The sequence below is a fragment of the Lathamus discolor genome, chromosome 2, assembly GCF_037157495.1.
Source record: "Lathamus discolor isolate bLatDis1 chromosome 2, bLatDis1.hap1, whole genome shotgun sequence".
In the NCBI taxonomy this organism is placed as follows: Eukaryota; Metazoa; Chordata; class Aves; order Psittaciformes; family Psittacidae; genus Lathamus; species Lathamus discolor.
The window spans coordinates 102,280,634-102,291,088 of record NC_088885.1 but is presented as its reverse complement, the minus strand read 5'-3'; positions in this window follow the sequence as shown (position 1 = coordinate 102,291,088).

Here is a 10,455-nt window from a genome sequence, read left to right as displayed (position 1 = left end):
AGAGGCTAAGTCTTTATTTATTTATTTTGCCGTTCCTTTTGTCGATACGTTCAGAAAGGAGGGGGGCTGTGGGGGAGGGGCGGGAGGGGATGCTTTCGTGTTGTGAGAAAGTGGTGGAAACAAATGAAACTGTGTTGATGTGAAGGTTTCTGCATGACCAGAGAAGGGCTGTTCTGGGGCTCCATCGCAATGGTGCATTTGACACCAGGGCCTGCCTTCCTGCCTCCACCATCAGGCTGTCCCATCTTCAGCTGTAACATCTTTAGGTCCCACTGATACCCGCTGCAGTCATTGAAATGTCACCTACTTAAGAGACAGCATCTGTGCTGCAGGGATCAACTTCAGATCCAAACAAGTTCGCTCAATACCCTAGAGGATGGTTGGGTGGGTTTTGAGCCGGACGCCAACAGGTACTGGAGTAGCAGGCTAATATGATTTGTTGGAATAGAGTTCGATGTGTTAAGGTAAGGTTATTGCCTGATACAGCTCTAATCTTATATTCCCAGAGCACAAATTCATCCCTTACTAATACACATGTAGTTCTCACAGCCCCCCGGCAGCTGTGAATGTCCCTATCAGCAGCAGAGTCTCATCCTCAGAATTGATGCAAAGTCGTCTTATTTTCAAATTATTTAGGTAACCATGCCTGCAAGCCTAATTTTAAAAAGTGGGAAAACTGTTCTTCAGACAACTATAAGTGGGACACATCCCCAGCTCGTGACTGCTTGTGCCGTGGCTGGGCCAGATATGGTAGAGCTCTGGTCTTGTCTTTCTTATCAGCGTTACTTTGATTTCCTCTGTTTCCTTCTCAGATTTCTGTTTTAGATGCACATTGTATCTTGTATGATCATGTGTCAAGCCTTGATTTACTTTGACAAGGAGTTTGAGTACCTCTCTGGAAATTTTCTGTCTTTTGAAGACATCTTTAAAATATGAACTGTGGTAGGTGTGTTTGTAATCAGTAAAATGAGGGAATAAGTTGGAAGGCATACCTGTAGCTGGGGAACAAGTTTTATCTATTCTGAACATTTAGACTTTTGTAAGTGGTATCGAATATTTATGTGCTCCTCACAATGCCCTGAAATGTTTCAAATTATGAGGAGAAAAATCTGCCCTCTTGCTATGATCTGAGCACCCTTGTGTTCTGTTCCCAGTGTGAAATGATTGCCACGATTACCAAAAGGATTCGTCTCATTAGTTTGTTTCTCAGGACAGGTTCAGGCAGCATATCAAGGAGGAGACACATAGACTCTTTGCCAATGAAATAATCAGTTTTCTGTACCATAAGTTAACTGGAAAAGTTCTGTTGGGCTGTTTTATATATGCACATATATATGTATTAAAAAGTACAGAAGAAACTTCTGCTTTTGATTAAACAGTATGTCCATCTTTTCTCCAACCATTTTCCAGGCTAAGAGACCTTGCAGACTTACAGCTTTCTACATACACCTCAGTGAACAGCTGCTGAATAAAATAGCTTTGTGATCCACTTGAATGAAATACTTCTACCCCACCAGAATCAGCTTTATTTATTTTTCCTCTTTTTCCCTGTCTCATTCACTACCTTTTCGCCTTTTCACAGTGCTGCCATACTCAGGAACAGAATGGCACCCTAGAGAGTCTATTTTGATGAGCTAAATGAAAAACTGCTGCTTTTGTGCTTTCTGAGCTTTACCCATCAAGGAAGCTTCATTCACACTTTTATTTAAGAAAAAAATGTGGTTGACATTTTGCTTTGGGAAAATTTCCAGTTTGCAAATGTTACATGCAAAATGTGATACAAAAGGATAGATGCTTTGCTGGTGTAATTCCATTATTCAGGCAGCTTTCCTAAATATACACCTTTGGAGAAACTGGCCAGTTATTTGTGTTCCTATGCAACTGCAGTTCTTTCATGTGCCCTCAAATTATATATTTTCTTTAAAATTCCTTAGATTAAGTTTCCCATATGTTCTGCAGATTTCTATGCTGTGTCCATGCAACTATTTTCCTGTGTGACTTGAGTACAAGTCATTTAATACTTACATATTCTACATAGTCCAAAGGTGAGGAAAAGACAAAACAAGAGAGTATCAAGAACTGCTTTGTAGTGCCAGTGCCTGCATACTTTAACAAACTATCTAAATCCTATAGCTAGTGCTGTAGCTGTAAAAAGCATATAAGATCTATATAGTGTGCTCTTTCCATTTCCTAGGGAATGTTTGCTGTCTGTCACGGATGGCTTTGTCTTCCACTGCAGGGCACTGATATTGTCTAGTTAATGGTAATGTAGATGCTATTTCCAAAGAAAACACACCAAAAAAAAAGGGGGAGAGAGGAAAGATTTGTCATGTATAGAACCTTTACTAAATATTTGCTTTCAGTGCATAGTACAACTACCTTCTCAACTCATGCATTTATAAATGTCTGTAAAGTCCCATCTTGTAGCAATATGCAAAAACTCAAGGACAAAGCTGGAGAATGCAACCAACAACAGGCAAACCTGACCTATTGGGAACCTATTTCTTGCAGAGAGTAAGCACAACCACAATGGAAGTTGAAAATAAGGATGCGGCTTCACAGTGTACTGTAACACAATCTAAGAAATCTGTGCACCTGACACAAAAGTATTCAGCAGCCAGTAAATGTTGCCATTACTGCCACTCCAGAAGGTCAGATGATTTCACTGTAACATTTGTGTATCTGCATAGTTTCCAGAAATATTCCTCAGAAAAGCTCCATGAGAACCAGACAGTCACTGCACCAACAGTTTGCCAGAAAATCCTGTTTTCATGGAATTGCTTTAATATTCCTGGCATATGCCTGTCGATAATCTAAGTGATTCCACACTGAGACTACTTTGTACAGCTCCTAGTGATTCTGCCAGAAGGAAAACTCTTTCGGCATATGTGGTAGAGCTGCCTGCCTAGAGACTAGAAGAGTCTTTGAATAGGCTCAGGGTCCCCGTGGGACCCTGTTCAAGTCTCAGCACACACATTGACTCCTGACCCAAGAAGAACTCTCCCTCTTCAGCTAATGAGCTGTGAAGGGATGGAGGGCGACAAAGTGTCTTCAGAGGTAACTAGGTGCAACTGGTACAAACGAAACTTAGCATTACTACATTATAAACAGAAGAAATAATACAAAGCTGTTGCTTTCTTTTGGTTTTGAGGATGCAGTAGGAATATATACTCGTAACCATGATTTTTATTTTTTTTTTTAATGACCCTTGGTATATTCACCCCTATGAACAAATAGCACACAGCAATACTAAATATAGTTACCTATGATAGATCTTAACTGTGAATATTATAGATTGGTGCATGCTGGTACTTTTTATTTTTAAGTAAGTCCCTTGGTGCAGAAAAGGAGAAATTGAAGGAGACTCGTCATAAATCATCAGATGGTACTTGAGTAGCCCCATTTTTTAAACAGCTACATGTTATTATTGATATTATAAATCATCTTTGATTATGCTCCTTTGAAACTATTTTGTCTGCATATGTAAAGGGAAAAGAGAGATGAGCATCTTGTAGTATGGACTTTACTGATTTACTGAGGAAATCTTTGGGCATTACTTTCTGTGGTAGGCTCTGATTTCAGCTCCTCGCATGTACCTGATCCACTCAAAGTTCTGTTCTTGGTTGTTTTTTGGTTTTTGTTTTTTTGTTGGTTCCTCCCACCACCCAAAATCTAGCAATTAAAGCTTGGAAATATATTGACAAACCAAAGAAGTTTGTTAGCAACAATAGCCGCTCTCTTTCGTTTTGAGAAAGTCTGCCATTACATTTGGGGAAAATACTTCCTTTCACAAGATATGGATAGAAATCATGTTGGAAAGCAGCAAACATTTCCAATCATGTCTTGTTCTAAGCTAATAAGACTTTGCTGGAGGCGGGGTTAAAATTGAATATCTGAGTTCAAAAGTCTTTTAAAGTGCTCTCTATAGTAATAATATAAGTACAACATATAGTCTCTAGGCACCCAGCTGTTTAGGAGTTGCTAAGTGCAGGCAGTCTGGGAAGACACTTATGGGTTCATGGCAAAGAGAAAAAAAGAGCATTAATCAAATGTCTGTATTGCATTTATCAGAAAATGAGTGAACTTCATTCTTGTTTAGCTCTCCAGCCTAACAGGCAATACTGTGAGAAGTAGTGACTTTTGAGATATTTGATCTCTAGGAACTAACAAAGACCATCAGCCTGAAGCGTATGAACCTCAACTCAGACTTAGCTCACCAGCCACATTTCTAGTTTTCATGTAGCAACCTAGAAACTGCTGCGTAGTTTTCCATGAGAAAATATGTCTCTTGAATGGCTGTACTTTTTAGCATAAAAAACGGAATAATTTGCAACTGTTTCTTCCTAAAAGGAAAGGAGAAAGATGTTCCAATTAATATCTTTCTTAGTGTTTAATATCAGCGTATTTTAGCTTCTTTTTGTAGCTGCTGCAAAGGAATAAATGTAGCTTCTACCCACACACAGAATAGAGCAGATTGTGGAGAAACTGTGAAAAGCTGCTGTTTCATTTCAAGAGCAGATCCAGCAGCACCAGTGTTTCATTTTTCAATACACTGTCCAAATACTTGCACTCTTTTTCCAAACCAACTTATTATTGTATACATCAGCATCCTATATTTTTCACCACAGCTGGTCAGGGTGCCTGCCTGTGTTTTGTAAGTAGAAAATAATGACTGTGCAACACCACTCTAGTGGCATAATTTTAAAATCAAAGAGTATAAGGTTGGATATATTAATTCTGCAGATATGAAGTCCTGCACTCCATAAAGGGTGCTGTGTTTGTTCTTTATATTGTAAATAAATGCTCTTCACTTTTAATTTTAGATAAAAAGGTGTGCTACATTGGAAGCAAGTACAGCCATGTGGTGAAATGAAAGATACGTCAAAGAATATTGACTAACCTGTTGTAAAAAGAATTTAGTCTTTCTACCCAGGCCTTTACAAGACAGCAAAAGGTGGTAGGTGAAGGTGTTGTATATTCAGCAGTTATTTCAATGGTATTATGCTTAGAAACCTAAATATTAGAATCCGCAAGTGAACTGGTTCTATTGAGGAAAACAGAAGTTTCAACTAGCAAAGATGCTTTTTGCATCTTTGCATGCGTATGCAGCTTGACAGATTTTTGGGGATATGATTGAAACAAATATGAAAGTAACTGAGGTTTATGTATGGCTAAATATAATTAAAGCATTTTAAAACATCCATATTGTTATGAATATTGCAAGCTGTAATGGAGAAAATATTTTCTTTTTAACTAAATGCAAGCTCAGAATCTAACACTCTCTCTAAGATAAAGTTGTCAATCTTTTTAAATCTTACACTGAAAGTCCCAAAGTATGGATTTCATCGGTTTCTTTTTCCTTCAGTACAGAAATCCTCATGAAGATGAGTAGATTTACTGCGTTCTCTTACAATCCTGGAATTGTCAAGTGAATGGATAGATTGCACAGTAGATTGTTTTCCTATGACAATATTTGACATGAACAAAGTTAACTTTCATTTTTAATATAGGCTACATATTGGTTTCTATGTTTTTTATTGTATGATAGCAAGACTGAAATGGACATTAAAAAAATAGAACAAAATTCATCAGCTGTCTTGGCAATACCATACCAGTAACAAAAATAGAGGTTTCAGTTAAACATTTATTCTCATCACTGCTCCTATAGCTAAAACAGAAGAGATGATGTAAAATAAAGCTATCCTAGTTTATGTTAATTATTGCATTTCCTGAATTTCTATAGATGACAGGCTATGACAGGAAATATCTAGAACTGCTATTTGTAAGTTGCACTGATTTAAGATAGTTACAAGTTAAAACAGACAATGCAGAAAAAAAAGATTAGGAGAATTCAGCAGATATTTAAGCACACAGCAGTGGGTCATGTTGAGTGCAAAACAGTTTCCCAGAACATTCAACTTCTGGCTTTATCAGGAGATGGGAATGAAATTTTGTGTCTGCTTCAGACAGTTTTATTTCAGAGGAAAAAATGGTGTTAACAGAGAGTTATAAATATTCTTAACATACATTTCTGTCTTCAAGAACACATATAGACATCAGCACAAAACCGAAAGAAGTATTGGGGGAAAAAAAAGAATAAAGGAAAGATACTGTGTATTTGTTTGGCTGTATCTTAGTATGATAAGTTATTAGTCATTTAAATCATGTTATAAAATTTATGGGTTAATACTAGAAATGAAATATTTAGTGTAACAACCTAATTAAATAAGCTTTTAAGGAAGTTGTTAAATATCCTTTAGAATAATCGAGACACTTTTTGCCTAAGACCGCAAAATTCTCTTTTTAATAAGCATAAGTTTAGAAGAAATATGCCAACCACTGCTAGTAACTCAGATTAGTTATATTATCTAATTATGCTGTACTAAGACCTTAAATAATAGGCTGAGAACCTGACATACAGTTTCTGCTCCTGGGGTCCACAGCTTTAAAGAGCATTTTAGCACCTATCCTGTAGATAGACAAGGCTGGTTTTGAAGCTAGCCCTTAGTGTCAGACTTGCAAAGCCACTTAGGGCATCAAGTCCTATTGGGCATCTAGGCTTTAAAGGAAATAAGCCTTTCACTTGCACTGGGGAGTACACACAGGGGCACAGTTTCAACTTCTGTAAATAATTACCATTGATTTGAACTTTTGTATAGCTCAGTAACAGAAGATTTAGAGGAGTGTGATGCAGGTAAGATTTAAAAATAAATGTAAAAAAATCAGAGCCCTGGTTCCCATATGTCTTTATGATTACAAAGAAATCCTCACTACCCTTACCTGATAATGAGGTTAGTCCTCTGAAATCTTTTCTTTTTCCAAAGTAAGATTTTTTTATTTTGATCTCTCAGGAGCAGGCTAGCATCCACCTGTCATCAAACAGGTAGCACCTCTACATTAACTATTCTGCCTGTTTTGTTGCCTTGGTCCTGTGCGCTAATCCTGGGATAAGATTTGGATGGGAAGTAGTTGGTTAAGTTGCACAGCGCAGTTAGATCAAGCTGTTAATAAATGAAAACAATTATTTGCTGAACAGAAAAGGTGCCTGGGAATTTAGGGCAGGTGGAGGTCAGAAAGAAGACGATTTGGAGGAATCCAGCTTCTTGCGTTCCTTGGTTAATCCAGCCCTTAAAGCAGGCTGTTTCCTCACAGAAACATTGTTTTACCCCCAGATGCATAGCCAAGGGAGAGCAGAAGACAGGCAGAATAACATATATTAAAGAGCCAGAGAAGCTCTTCAAAGTAAAGGAATATAACTGAGATAAAGAAAATAATAGGAGATAATGTATGTTACTGTTCTTTCACCTTCTTTCAAAGACCGAGTTTCATATTTGCCCTGTTGAGCCATACTCTGGTGACTGCCTCTCCTACATTCAAAAATCCCAGCAAAGACTGATTATAAATGTTTTTTTCTCTGATTTCATTTTTTAAAAAAGTGAGTTTACACCCTTTAAAAAGTTAGTAGAACTATTTATCATGGAATTTTCTTTTGAACATGGGACTTACCCATCTACCTTTTTTCATCCTGCATAAAAGATGAATTTTATTATTATGGAAAAGAAAACTGGTTTTGGTTTTCTTAAAAGCTCATAGATTCATTTTCCAGTTACACAGAAGGTTGTTACCCAGTAATTCAAGACTCGATATTTACCCAGTAATTCAAGACTCAGTTTTTAAATGGTACCGTGCTTTAGTATGTTTATTTCCTTTCAGCAAAGTTTCTAAGGCGTTAGCATAAAAAAAGTATTATCTTGGAGTATAGCTAGTGTGCTGAGCTGGTTCTGTCCATAGTTGTGTCGTGTTTCTTCCTTGATTTTTTTTTTCCTGCTCTTAATTAGTTGGGCAAGCAATACAGCATGTAATAGCACATTGATTGTTCAACATAAAATTTCCAAATTACAATTCATGAAGTTTACTCAAAAGGGACTAAAATTTTCCCAAAGAAAAAGGGAAATCTATGGAAAATATTGAAAACATATAGCAATAAGCAGCAATATTTTGTACTATTTTACACCAGAAATCTACTTACATAATCCAAACTCTGTCACAGCAAACAGACTTTTACTAACTCCTGTCTTGCCAGACTCATATCCAAAGTTTTCATATTGCATTTCAAGTTACACTTTTGAAAGTTTCTCTTATGTATAGCTTGCGTGTAGTTTTTAAGAAAATTATAATATTGATAAATTTGGGGTTGTTTTCAGTTTTCATTTGTATCAATCTCATGTTCAGCTGCTGTTCACTGATATTACCATGGTAGAAAAATTAAGCTGTTGTTTTGCATTTGTTTTTAGAAAAAGAAATAATATATTGTTCTTATTATGCTATGTGTGATGTGATTTTCCCTGTGGACTATCCTGGTAGAAGTAATATGTCTATGAAATTTGAATTAAAATAGATAAAATACCTGCAAAGATGTGCACTACAGATTTTTTTTTTTTTCTCCCTCAAATCTCAAAAATAAGTGATTATTTTGAAAAGACAAGCTAAAAGTACCAGTGGAGGCAAGAAATAAGGGTATTACCAGAAATAAACAAAGCTATCTGGTAATCCAGCTACTCAACCTCAACCTCTCCCGCTTTTACCCTTAGTAAAGTAGGGATGTATTTTGACTGTCTCCACAAGCAGCGAAACATTACCAGCTTCTCAGCTTATGGATATTTCTGTATCAGGCTTCCATCTGAGAACTTCAGTATAATCAAATTCATTACATTATCTTTTTTGCATTTTAAAATAAATGGGATCATCAAAGAAACCCAGTACTACAGGGTTTTATTTGTAATGCTGTGCACAACCTAGAATTATCTGCTATAACATTTGATAACTCAGGAAATAAACCAACTTATTAATAGTACAGTTCTGTGTATCCTCATCAACTTCACATGCAAGCATTTATATATCTTGAAAGCCCTCAAAGTGAAAGAGATAGAAATAGCCCTTGCAATGTGTATGTGTCCTTGTTCAGGGATACACAAAACAAAAATGAGATGTTTTCTAATGTTACATGACATTGTACACAAGTTAAGTATTCAGCGATAAGTTGAAGGACATTTTGGTTTAGGATTTTACATTTTTAGCTGAGGTGTAGGTTAACCACACAGTGCTATTATAGCTCAAATAGTTCAGAGAAGCTTTGTGACCACTTTATTCTCAGAAGAACCTAGACTCCTATTTTTCTGTGTACATCAAGAAAGCTTTCCGTCACAGAATGCTATGAAAAATGCGCTTTTCACTGTCAGGCTGTTGATGCTCCTTCCTAGTGAGCCCAGTGGAACACGTAACTCAGCCATAGGCAGACTCACAAAGCTTCCCCATCAAAAAAAAAAAAAAAAAAAAAAAAAAAAAAAAAAAAAAAGCGCAACTTTTACTAATGCTTCAAATGAAAAGGGGAGTCAAGCGAGTCAAGCACAGGTGGGCCAGACGCACAGCTTGTAGTATATGATTATCAGCCGTCATGGTAACACCTTCATCTACTGGGATTTTCCCTCAGTAATACAGCAGATTTGTAAAAGGCCAAAAGATGTGTAGAACCTAATTCTCAGGTCTGCCTTCTAGTTCTGTTTCTTTAAGGATTTTCTTTTTTTGGTTCGTTGGTTGGTTGGGTTTTTTGTCCAATTTCTGTGTGGTTTCTTTTGTAGGTTTCAGCTGAATATATACATATGCACACATACAACTACATATGTATGTGTATTGTTTTGTAACTGTTCTCATTCACGCTTTTTTCTGCTTTGCATCATCTATTCATATATCTTCCATGTTCTCTTTTAATTTTTGCGCAACTAAACCTTATAATAAATTATTATTAAATATAACCCGACAGCTACAGTCTTCATGGTTTGTTTTTTTTTCCCGGACATGGGGGGAGAGGTGGGGTGGAAGAAGAGAGGGAGGAGAGCAGGGGCTACACTTCTATTCTATCCATAAATAGAAAGCACTGAAATAACTGTGATGAGCAGCAAGAAACCTGTAAAACCACACAGCTGTCAGAAAGCAAGCTGCTGTTCATACTTTTAAATCTACATTCAAGTATCCCTGATATATTTGCTTTTGTGAGCTGAATAGTGCTCTTTGCCCAGCCCAAACTAACACCTCCTTTGTGGAAAATGATGGATATTTATTATTCTATAGAGCACTCAATTTGAGATGCAATAATCATGGATATAGACAACGTTGAGCACATTTTCTTTCTTAGCCCTCTCACAGAGGCTTTTCAGAAGCATAGATACCTCAGACCAAATTAACTTTGTGTAAACGCTCCATTCTGTATGCCAGAGCTGATCTAAAATTTTTAAGAGTACACCTACTGGGTAAAACTGTTTACATTGCAGAAGTACAAATAATCTTTACATATGAATCACAAAAAGTATGTTAATGCTGCAGACTGCCATACAGCACAGTTATATCTGGTGTAAGCTAGCCCAGGCTGGGTGTCCAGCCAAAGCATGTGCACTCACT